The sequence below is a fragment of the Staurois parvus genome, unplaced genomic scaffold, assembly GCF_062004578.1.
Source record: "Staurois parvus isolate SC_StPar_1 unplaced genomic scaffold, SC_StPar_1.0 ptg000204l, whole genome shotgun sequence".
NCBI lineage: Eukaryota > Metazoa > Chordata > Amphibia > Anura > Ranidae > Staurois > Staurois parvus.
Genome location: NW_028318000.1, coordinates 1,166,658 through 1,176,866, shown reverse-complemented (window position 1 = coordinate 1,176,866; position 10,209 = coordinate 1,166,658).

Here is a 10,209-nt window from a genome sequence, read left to right as displayed (position 1 = left end):
TAGTCGACATACGGCTACGTTTACTTCCTCGGGCGGCTTGAGGAAAAATTGCCACACCACCGAGTAGGAAACTTTGCCCCCGCTACTCTTCACTGGCTGACTGCTACTTCCTCCGTGCGCACCGGCACCACTACTGGCCGTGGTGGTAGGCTGCAGTGGAGCTGGTGCTCTACTCCGTGGACGTTTGGCTCCACTGACACTGATGCGACCCTGCTGCTGTCTCCTGGGCAACCCACCGACTGTTTTGCTCGCTGCCAAGCTGCCACCCTCTTCTCCTGATGATGCGGAAGAAATTGCCTGATGACGACGAGGCTGCCAAGTGCGATCAACCTCCTCATCATCAAGTAGGGTCTCCGCCTCACTACTAGCCCCCTCGGCTGCGTCTGGGTCAGGAGACAGACCTGTCTCTAGACCGGCTACCGAGCCACTCTCCTCGCCAGTACTTGTTCGCTTGGCTGCTGAAAAGGCCGATGTCTCCCCCCGTTCCTGACCGCCCTCTGTTAGCTCTTCCTCACTGTACAGTGGGGCTGAGCCCACAGCATGCGATACTTCGCTTGGTGAGGGAACAGCAAAGGACAGGGGCAGGTAGAGGACACGTGATTTCAGTGGGCTTGCTCCCGGGCCATGCCAACTAACGGTTGTGTCTGACGTACCCACCGACCGTTGGCTGTAGGTGTCAGAGGTGACCTGGGAAGAGGAAGACGACCGAGCCAACCAATCAATGACGGCAGGGTTGTCGGTGGAGACACGACCGCTGGATGACACCGGGAGCACTGGCCTCTGGCTGCGAATACTGCTGCCTCGACCCCTTCCTCTGCTGCCACGTCTGCTCGCTCCTAAAACATTGCCTCCTCTGCCACTCCTCTGCATGTTGTCTGACATACTATTTAATTCAACGATTAGGTGTCCCTGAGTAACAATTCTCTGGCACTCAGTAACAATTCTGTCTGTCCCTGAGTATGAATTCTGTGGCCCTGAGTAACAATTCTGTGTCTGTGCGAGTAACAATTCTGTGTCTGTGCGAGTAACAATTCTGTGTCTGTGCAAGTAACAATTTTGTGTCTGTGCGAGTAACAATTCTCTGGCACTCAGTAACAATTCTGTCTGTCCCTGAGTAACAATTCTCTGGCACTCAGTAACAATTCTGTCTGTCCCTGAGTAACAATTCTCTGGCACTCAGTAACAATTCTGTCTGTCCCTGAGTATGAATTCTGTGGCCCTGAGTAACAATTCTGTGTCTGTGCGAGTAACAATTCTGTGTCTGTGCAAGTAACAATTTTGTGTCTGTGCGAGTAACAATTCTCTGGCACTCAGTAACAATTCTGTCTGTCCCTGAGTAACAATTCTCTGGCACTCAGTAACAATTCTGTCTGTCCCTGAGTATGAATTCTGTGGCCCTGAGTAACAATTCTGTGTCTGTGCGAGTAACAATTCTGTGTCTGTGCAAGTAACAATTTTGTGTCTGTGCGAGTAACAATTCTCTGGCACTCAGTAACAATTCTGTCTGTCCCTGAGTAACAATTCTCTGGCACTCAGTAACAATTCTGTCTGTCCCTGAGTAACAATTCTCTGGAACTCAGTAACAATTCTGTCTGTCCCTGAGTAACAATTCTCTGGCACTCAGTAACAATTCTGTGTCTGTGCGAGTAACAATTCTGTGTCTGTGCAAGTAACAATTTTGTGTCTGTGCGAGTAACAATTCTCTGGCACTCAGTAACAATTCTGTCTGTCCCTGAGTAACAATTCTCTGGCACTCAGTAACAATTCTGTCTGTCCCTGAGTAACAATTCTCTGGCACTCAGTAACAATTCTGTCTGTCCCTGAGTATGAATTCTGTGGCCCTGAGTAACAATTCTGTGTCTGTGCGAGTAACAATTCTGTGTCTGTGCAAGTAACAATTTTGTGTCTGTGCGAGTAACAATTCTCTGGCACTCAGTAACAATTCTGTCTGTCCCTGAGTAACAATTCTCTGGCACTCAGTAACAATTCTGTCTGTCCCTGAGTAACAATTCTCTGGCACTCAGTAACAATTCTGTCTGTCCCTGAGTAACAATTCTCTGGCACTCAGTAACAATTCTGTCTGTCCCTGAGTAACAATTCTCTGGCACTCAGTAACAATTCTGTCTGTCCCTGAGTATGAATTCTGTGGCCCTGAGTAACAATTCTGTGTCTGTGCGAGTAACAATTCTGTGTCTGTGCAAGTAACAATTTTGTGTCTGTGCGAGTAACAATTCTCTGGCACTCAGTAACAATTCTGTCTGTCCCTGAGTAACAATTCTCTGGCACTCAGTAACAATTCTGTCTGTCCCTGAGTAACAATTCTCTGGCACTCAGTAACAATTCTGTCTGTCCCTGAGTATGAATTCTGTGGCCCTGAGTAACAATTCTGTGTCTGTGCGAGTAACAATTCTGTGTCTGTGCAAGTAACAATTTTGTGTCTGTGCGAGTAACAATTCTCTGGCACTCAGTAACAATTCTGTCTGTCCCTGAGTAACAATTCTCTGGCACTCAGTAACAATTCTGTCTGTCCCTAAGTAACAATTCTCTGGCACTCAGTAACAATTCTGTCTGTCCCTGAGTATGAATTCTGTGGCCCTGAGTAACAATTCTGTGTCTGTGCGAGTAACAATTCTGTGTCTGTGCAAGTAACAATTTTGTGTCTGTGCGAGTAACAATTCTCTGGCACTCAGTAACAATTCTGTCTGTCCCTGAGTAACAATTCTCTGGCACTCAGTAACAATTCTGTCTGTCCCTGAGTAACAATTCTCTGGCACTCAGTAACAATTCTGTCTGTCCCTGAGTAACAATTCTCTGGCACTCAGTAACAATTCTGTCTGTCCCTGAGTAACAATTCTCTGGCACTCAGTAACAATTCTGTCTGTCCCTGAGTATGAATTCTGTGGCCCTGAGTAACAATTCTGTGTCTGTGCGAGTAACAATTCTGTGTCTGTGCAAGTAACAATTTTGTGTCTGTGCGAGTAACAATTCTCTGGCACTCAGTAACAATTCTGTCTGTCCCTGAGTAACAATTCTCTGGCACTCAGTAACAATTCTGTCTGTCCCTGAGTAACAATTCTCTGGCACTCAGTAACAATTCTGTCTGTCCCTGAGTATGAATTCTGTGGCCCTGAGTAACAATTCTGTGTCTGTGCGAGTAACAATTCTGTGTCTGTGCAAGTAACAATTTTGTGTCTGTGCGAGTAACAATTCTCTGGCACTCAGTAACAATTCTGTCTGTCCCTGAGTAACAATTCTCTGGCACTCAGTAACAATTCTGTCTGTCCCTGAGTAACAATTCTCTGGCACTCAGTAACAATTCTGTCTATCCCTGAGTATGAATTCTGTGGCCCTGAGTAACAATTCTGTGTCTGTGCGAGTAACAATTCTGTGTCTGTGCAAGTAACAATTTTGTGTCTGTGCGAGTAACAATTCTCTGGCACTCAGTAACAATTCTGTCTGTCCCTGAGTAACAATTCTCTGGCACTCAGTAACAATTCTGTCTGTCCCTGAGTAACAATTCTCTGGCACTCAGTAACAATTCTGTCTGTCCCTGAGTATGAATTCTGTGGCCCTGAGTAACAATTCTGTGTCTGTGCGAGTAACAATTCTGTGTCTGTGCAAGTAACAATTTTGTGTCTGTGCGAGTAACAATTCTCTGGCACTCAGTAACAATTCTGTCTGTCCCTGAGTAACAATTCTCTGGCACTCAGTAACAATTCTGTCTGTCCCTGAGTAACAATTCTCTGGCACTCAGTAACAATTCTGTCTATCCCTGAGTATGAATTCTGTGGCCCTGAGTAACAATTCTGTGTCTGTGCGAGTAACAATTCTGTGTCTGTGCAAGTAACAATTTTGTGTCTGTGCGAGTAACAATTCTCTGGCACTCAGTAACAATTCTGTCTGTCCCTGAGTAACAATTCTCTGGCACTCAGTAACAATTCTGTCTGTCCCTGAGTAACAATTCTCTGGCACTCAGTAACAATTCTGTCTGTCCCTGAGTAACAATTCTCTGGCACTCAGTAACAATTCTGTCTGTCCCTGAGTAACAATTCTCTGGCACTCAGTAACAATTCTGTCTGTCCCTGAGTAACAATTCTGTCTGTCCCTGAGAATGAATTCTGTGGCCCTAAGAATTCTCTGGCACTCAGTAACAATTCTGTCTGTCCCTGAGTAACAATTCTCTGGCACTCAGTAACAATTCTGTCTGTCCCTGAGTAAAAATTCTGTGGCCCTAATAACGTTTCTGTGGCCCTAAGTAACAATTCTCTGGCACTGAGTAACAATTCTGTCTGTCCCTGAGTATGAATTCTGTGGCCCTAACTAGCGTTTCTTTGTCCCTAAATAACGATTCTGTGGCCCTCATTAACAAGTCTGTGTCCCTGAGTAATGGTTCTCTGTCCCTAAGTAACTTCTCTCTGTCCCCAATTCTCGTTTCTGTGGCCCTAACTCTGTCCCTGTCCCTAGTACAGAGCGGTCTGCCTCTGTTCAATGACTGCAGGCAAATGAAGATTTCCAAAATGGCCGCTATATATACCTCGACCATTACACAGTGCTGGCTGGCTGGCTGCTGATTGGCTGATGCGATCACATGTCGTTGAGGAATGCATTATGGGGCAGCGCGCCTTGTCTGCGCGCCTTCCCCGACATCCCCGCTCCGTCGCCGCACATGTCAGCCGCCATTTTCGGAAAAATTTCGATTCGCGCGTCCGAATTAGGCTGTTTTTCGGATTCGGCACGAATCGAAATTTTTCCGATATTCGACTCGAATTCCACTTCGGATGCTTCGATTCGCTCATCTCTAATGAAGACCTTTAGATACATCCCTGGAGGATAAAGCTTAAACTGGAATGTATAGTGGTTTTACACATACTAGATCTTCTTTTATTATGGTACATTTGTTACTGTTAAATTACAGTGTCTGTATAAAGTTATCAGCTACAATAAACTTCCTTTAAGAAATACAAACAAGACTTCTCTGGATGTAGCTTTAAATCAAACAGAGTTTAGCACAATTACTTCTATTGAAGTCACAGAGCTCAGTATTACCAAGCATTTTTTTCTAAACAGGTGCAATGGTGTCATATGCTTTTTCATTTCCCATTTACAGTGATCAAAGTTTGAACTTTTTCAAAAACCCAACACTAATTGGTGTTTCTCAGGAACTATATTTTGGATTTGTTTTGATAGTTCCTCAGTCTTCATGATGCAGTTTGTTTTGTGCTCTCTCCCAGAAAAAAAAGTATGCATTTTGAGATAATGAGATTGATTTACTAAATGATTTTTGAATGATCACACAATAAATCGTGTGGATATTCACTGCAATTGGCCACTCATACGAAAACAGAATTCTTGTTTATTTATTTCATCTAAACATGATGGGATACATGGCAGGATCTCGGGGGTGTGCTGGGGTGGGCTATGCCCCCCCAGATTTTAGTTGTGCCCCCCCCAAAGCCAACCACTCTCCCTCCACCCTGAACACTCTGCCTGCCCCCTGCCGCTGAACCATACTGCAGACAGCTGTCCTCCCCTTGCAGCTTTGTAAAGTAAATGTACTGCCCAGCTAAATCCATGATTTGGTCAGCAGGGGGCCCAGCAAGGTGGTGAAGGCTACCTGCACCACTACCCTGTCCTCCCCTGCAGGAGGAACTCTGTTACCTGTGCCCTGGCTGTGTGCAGTGTAGGGATGGGAGAAGGAGCTCTGCTGAGTGCCCTGCCAGCAGTGACCTCTGTCCTGTCAGCCGTGACCCCTGTCCTCTGTCCTGCCAGCCGTGACCCCTGTTGTCTCCTGTACACTGCCCTACCAACTAATGATCTCTCTACACTGCCCTACATGTTGCTGACGCTATATTTTGCCCTGATGACCACTTTTTCACTGCCCTGCTGATCTCCCATTATCTGCCCTCCTGAATTTTGTTACTGCACCCCCACATCGAGCAGGCAAAAACCGTCCATGATTGGATAATTAAAGTGAATATTCACGTAATTTACTGTGTGAATATTTTCCCTTCAGTAAACTAGCCTCAATAGGACAGTTTTATTGCATACTGGTGAACTCCATTCAACTATTATCTGACACCTAAAGGCAACCGGCTGTACCAACTTATATAGGGGTTCACAGCAAAGGGAGAAAACACATTGGAAAACATGATATTTCTGGGGACTATTTTTTGAAATCATGAAAAAATAGGTTTAGGAAATTGTAGATTATAGGCTCTTTGATTAAATAAAACCACCATTGAATTTATTTTATCTATAGATTCTAATATTACAAAATGTGGAAAAGTTGAAGGATATGATTGCTTACACAAAGCACTGTAATCCAATAAAAAAGGACAACTGCTCAGAAAAAATGGCAAGATTAAATGTCTTGTTCATTACATACAAGTCATTCTGGGTTCAAATTCAAGCAGCCAATTTGAATCTATTGGCTCCAGTGGAATCTCTGATAGTTTTTGCTCCCTCTAGAATGATTCTGGTATTCACACTATACAATACACATCTTTAATGTTAAGATCTTGCACACATTACCAAATAGACAAATCCAGACAAGTTCATCCTATTGTCTCATGCTGCCTGAAGTCTTACAAACACATTAGCACCTATCCATAGGGTACATTTTGCTTTATGGTGAACAGTGGCTGTATACACATGGAGAAGTGCACCTGAGTATAGTTACATAGTTAGTCTGGCTGAAAAAAGACAAAAGTCCATCCAGTTAAACCAGTAAAAAAAAAAAAAAAAAAGTTAGAATCCTACACCCACAGTTGATCCAGAGGAAGGCAAAAAAACCCAGAAAAGCATGATCCAATTTGCTCCTGCAGAGGAAAAATTCCTTCCTGATCCCTGAGAGGCAACCAGGTATTCCATGGATCAACTAATGCTCAGTCTATTGCCTTTGTGTGCACTGTAGTAATTCCCTGTAGTGTGTTTGTATTACATTCTATGCTTACGCTACTGGTAAAAGCAGCTTTTATGTTCACATGATGGGAGTTATTTACTAAAACTGTTGAATGCAAAATCTGGTGCAACTTTGCATAGAAACCAATCAGCTTCCAGGTTTTATTGCCAAAGCTTAATTGAACAAGCTAAGGTTAGAAGTCGATTGGCTACCATGCACAGCTGCACCAAATTCACAGTGTGCACAGCTTTAGTAAATCTATCCTGATGACTTTTAATCCACAATATGCAAGCTGATGCTTTATAGTACCTAACAATAAATCCCCATTCATCTGTTTCTGTAAGGCAGTGGTGGTGAACAGGTTATAGAGGAACTCACATGCAGCTCCTAACATCACCAAAGAGTCACACATAATGTTCAGTGCATGTAATGCTACAGAAAACTGGATATAGTACAGCAAGTTATCAGAGACTGCAGACATGCTATAAGTGCAGCCGGAGACTGTGAACATGCTGAAGGAGACTGTCAGAGACTGAGATTGCAAGAGACTGATAGAGAGATCACTGCCATTACAGTACCTTTACAAGTCAGTACCTCCTACAACCCCAATGAAACATTACTGCCAGTGCATTTCATATTCCTCCCAGCAAAATGTATTATACCAAGTACCAAAGTAAATATGAAATAGTCACAAGTCGTCCTCAAGCTGCAGGTTAAGCACCAAGGGTGTAAGGGATCTAAGTAAATAGATAAATCTTGCCATGATGGATCAACTATCTTTAGTAACTCTGTAGAAAAGGACAATAAATATTTATGACTAGCTAGGGAGGCCTAGTTCATATCTTTGCATTTTTATGTACATTTTGGAACACTTAAAAAGGCATGTGTCATAAGAATATACTTAGTCCATTGAGGCCATTTCACATCAGTGCACTGCATTATGCTACATTGGTGAAAATGAGGCATGTCTGATTTTTGCACATTTTTATACACTGAGATTCCCAATAGAATATGGAAAATGCAAGAAGATTCACATACAACGCACATTAAAAATGAATGAATAAACTGACTAAGCGAACACATAGATAGATATGAACTTGGCCTGATGGTGCATGCTAGAAGTGAAGGACATCTGACTTACTGAAAAGGAAGAGAAGTAAATAGGTGACTACTTTATACAGCAATTGTAAATAGATGATGTCATACTGTAATGGTTGCAGTATGTGTAAGCTTTCTTACATGTGTAAGAGTAAACTGACATATATAGCCTATAATTATAACAGCCCTATCTTTAAGTAAATTGCTTGTAAAACAATCACATGGTCCAAACAGTATAAACTTTAGGAACAGGTCAGACATGTTTCAGAGGTCAGATGTCTCCTCATGACTAAATATAAAGCAAACAGAAGGTTGAATGATAGCCAGAGTGTTATCGTGGCAACTAAAAGCTCCACAGATTGGTTTACAGTACCTCTGTAATCTGCAGCAACTATTACAATATACAGAGGACAGAAAAAATAGGCATTGCCCTTAATTTGTTTAATATACATGTTATGTTATTGGAGTGATGTTAAAGTATACCTTCCAGCCTACAGCAACTAAGCTGTCTATGGTAGTTAAACACTCCTCTAAACAGTCCTAGCAAACAAATCACCAAAAGAAAAAAAAAAGAACACAGTTGTCACTCTAGTCTTCAGCTCGTTCACCTAGGAGTCGTTGGTTTCAACCAGCTTTCTCGCAGGATCCTGGGAAGTTTGAGGATTCCAAATCTCCAAATACATTCCTGCAGGAAAAAACATTTCCATTCTAAAAAATTATAAACCACCAATAGAAAAGTGAAAATAGAGGCTACAACTTTGTTGGCTACCAGAATATATTTTAGTTATGTAAGCTTTTCAGAATAATGTATTCTTTTTAGGCCTAGGGCATAAACCAACAACGATCATAAAAAGGGACACCCTTAGCTTAATACATAAATAACAAATAGAAAATATTTGATAGTAAAAAATATTACTTTCTTAATAAATAAAAGAAAAAAATACTGTATGTACAAAATACTACACGTTCCCTTAAACCTCTTCCTGCTGCTGTAAAACGCATGACTAGTGCACAAGAGATAGTCAAGACCCCTTTACACCACCATCTCATTCTCTCACATACCCCCACTATAGCCAATCATTAAAGAAAACATAATACCGATTGGAGTAAAATGGCCAACACGGCCTTTTATTAACACTTCAATTTCAATACACAAAACTTTCCTTAAAACAGAAGCATATAAGACAAGTTTTTGGCCTTTGAAGGCACCAAACACGAACCAATATCCACCTGCAGAACCAATACTATAACTAGGCCTTCAGCCGCAACGCACTGGCTCGGAGACAAAACATACCATCCACAGTGTAGAACCACCACCTTTCAGTTAAACCTTGGTTAACTGGAATACCCCTGGGCACACCATACCCACGATGGGTCCCAAACCATTATCTTTTACTTCAAAATAAGTGCCGCCTCCAAAGACCAACAACAGCCACAGCACGCTGGGTAAGCCCTTTCCCATGCGTGCCCCGCCACACCCGAACGGCCCACTGTACACCATCTTGCAGACCCAGGGACCACAAATCCATCCCCACTGCGTTCAGGTGCACCCCATCACTATGAAGGTACCGCCAAGTATCAACCTCCAACTCCAAATGCTGTACAACCAGCCCCTCATTGCGGATAAAGAACCGCCCTACCTCCTTATTAACTTTTATACTGGGCTTGTTAAGCCGCTCCACTGATCTAGCCAAGCGCCAAGAAGTGCGGGCGACCATGTCAGACCACGCAACCACCATATCTGGAAATTCCCTCCGCAATCGCAGAAAATCCAACTTGACATCCTGAACCAGCTCCCGCATAGACCTAACCCCCAATTCGTTGCCTCCCGCATGAAGCAAAAGCACATCAGGCGGCCGGTCCAGACGAGCAAAACACTGCACCTCAGGGAGCACACGACCCCACAACAAGCCAGGCACTCCAATCCAGCGGATGCAGGCCGACTGCCGAGACAACCCCAGCTACCTGCCATTAGGCCTCACGTCAGCCCGCCAGGCCCCCCAAAAAACTAAGGAGTGACCAAGGATCCACACAAGGCACACCGCACCACCTAAAAAGAAAAAGGACAACAAATACAACCAGAACAACACACCAGAGTGAAAAATAACAACTCCAACCCAGCCAAAGGAAAAAACAAACACAGGACCCCCCACCTAGTCCCCCAGCAAATGCGGACGAACGTAAAGGCGAAATCTATGCCACTCCCACCG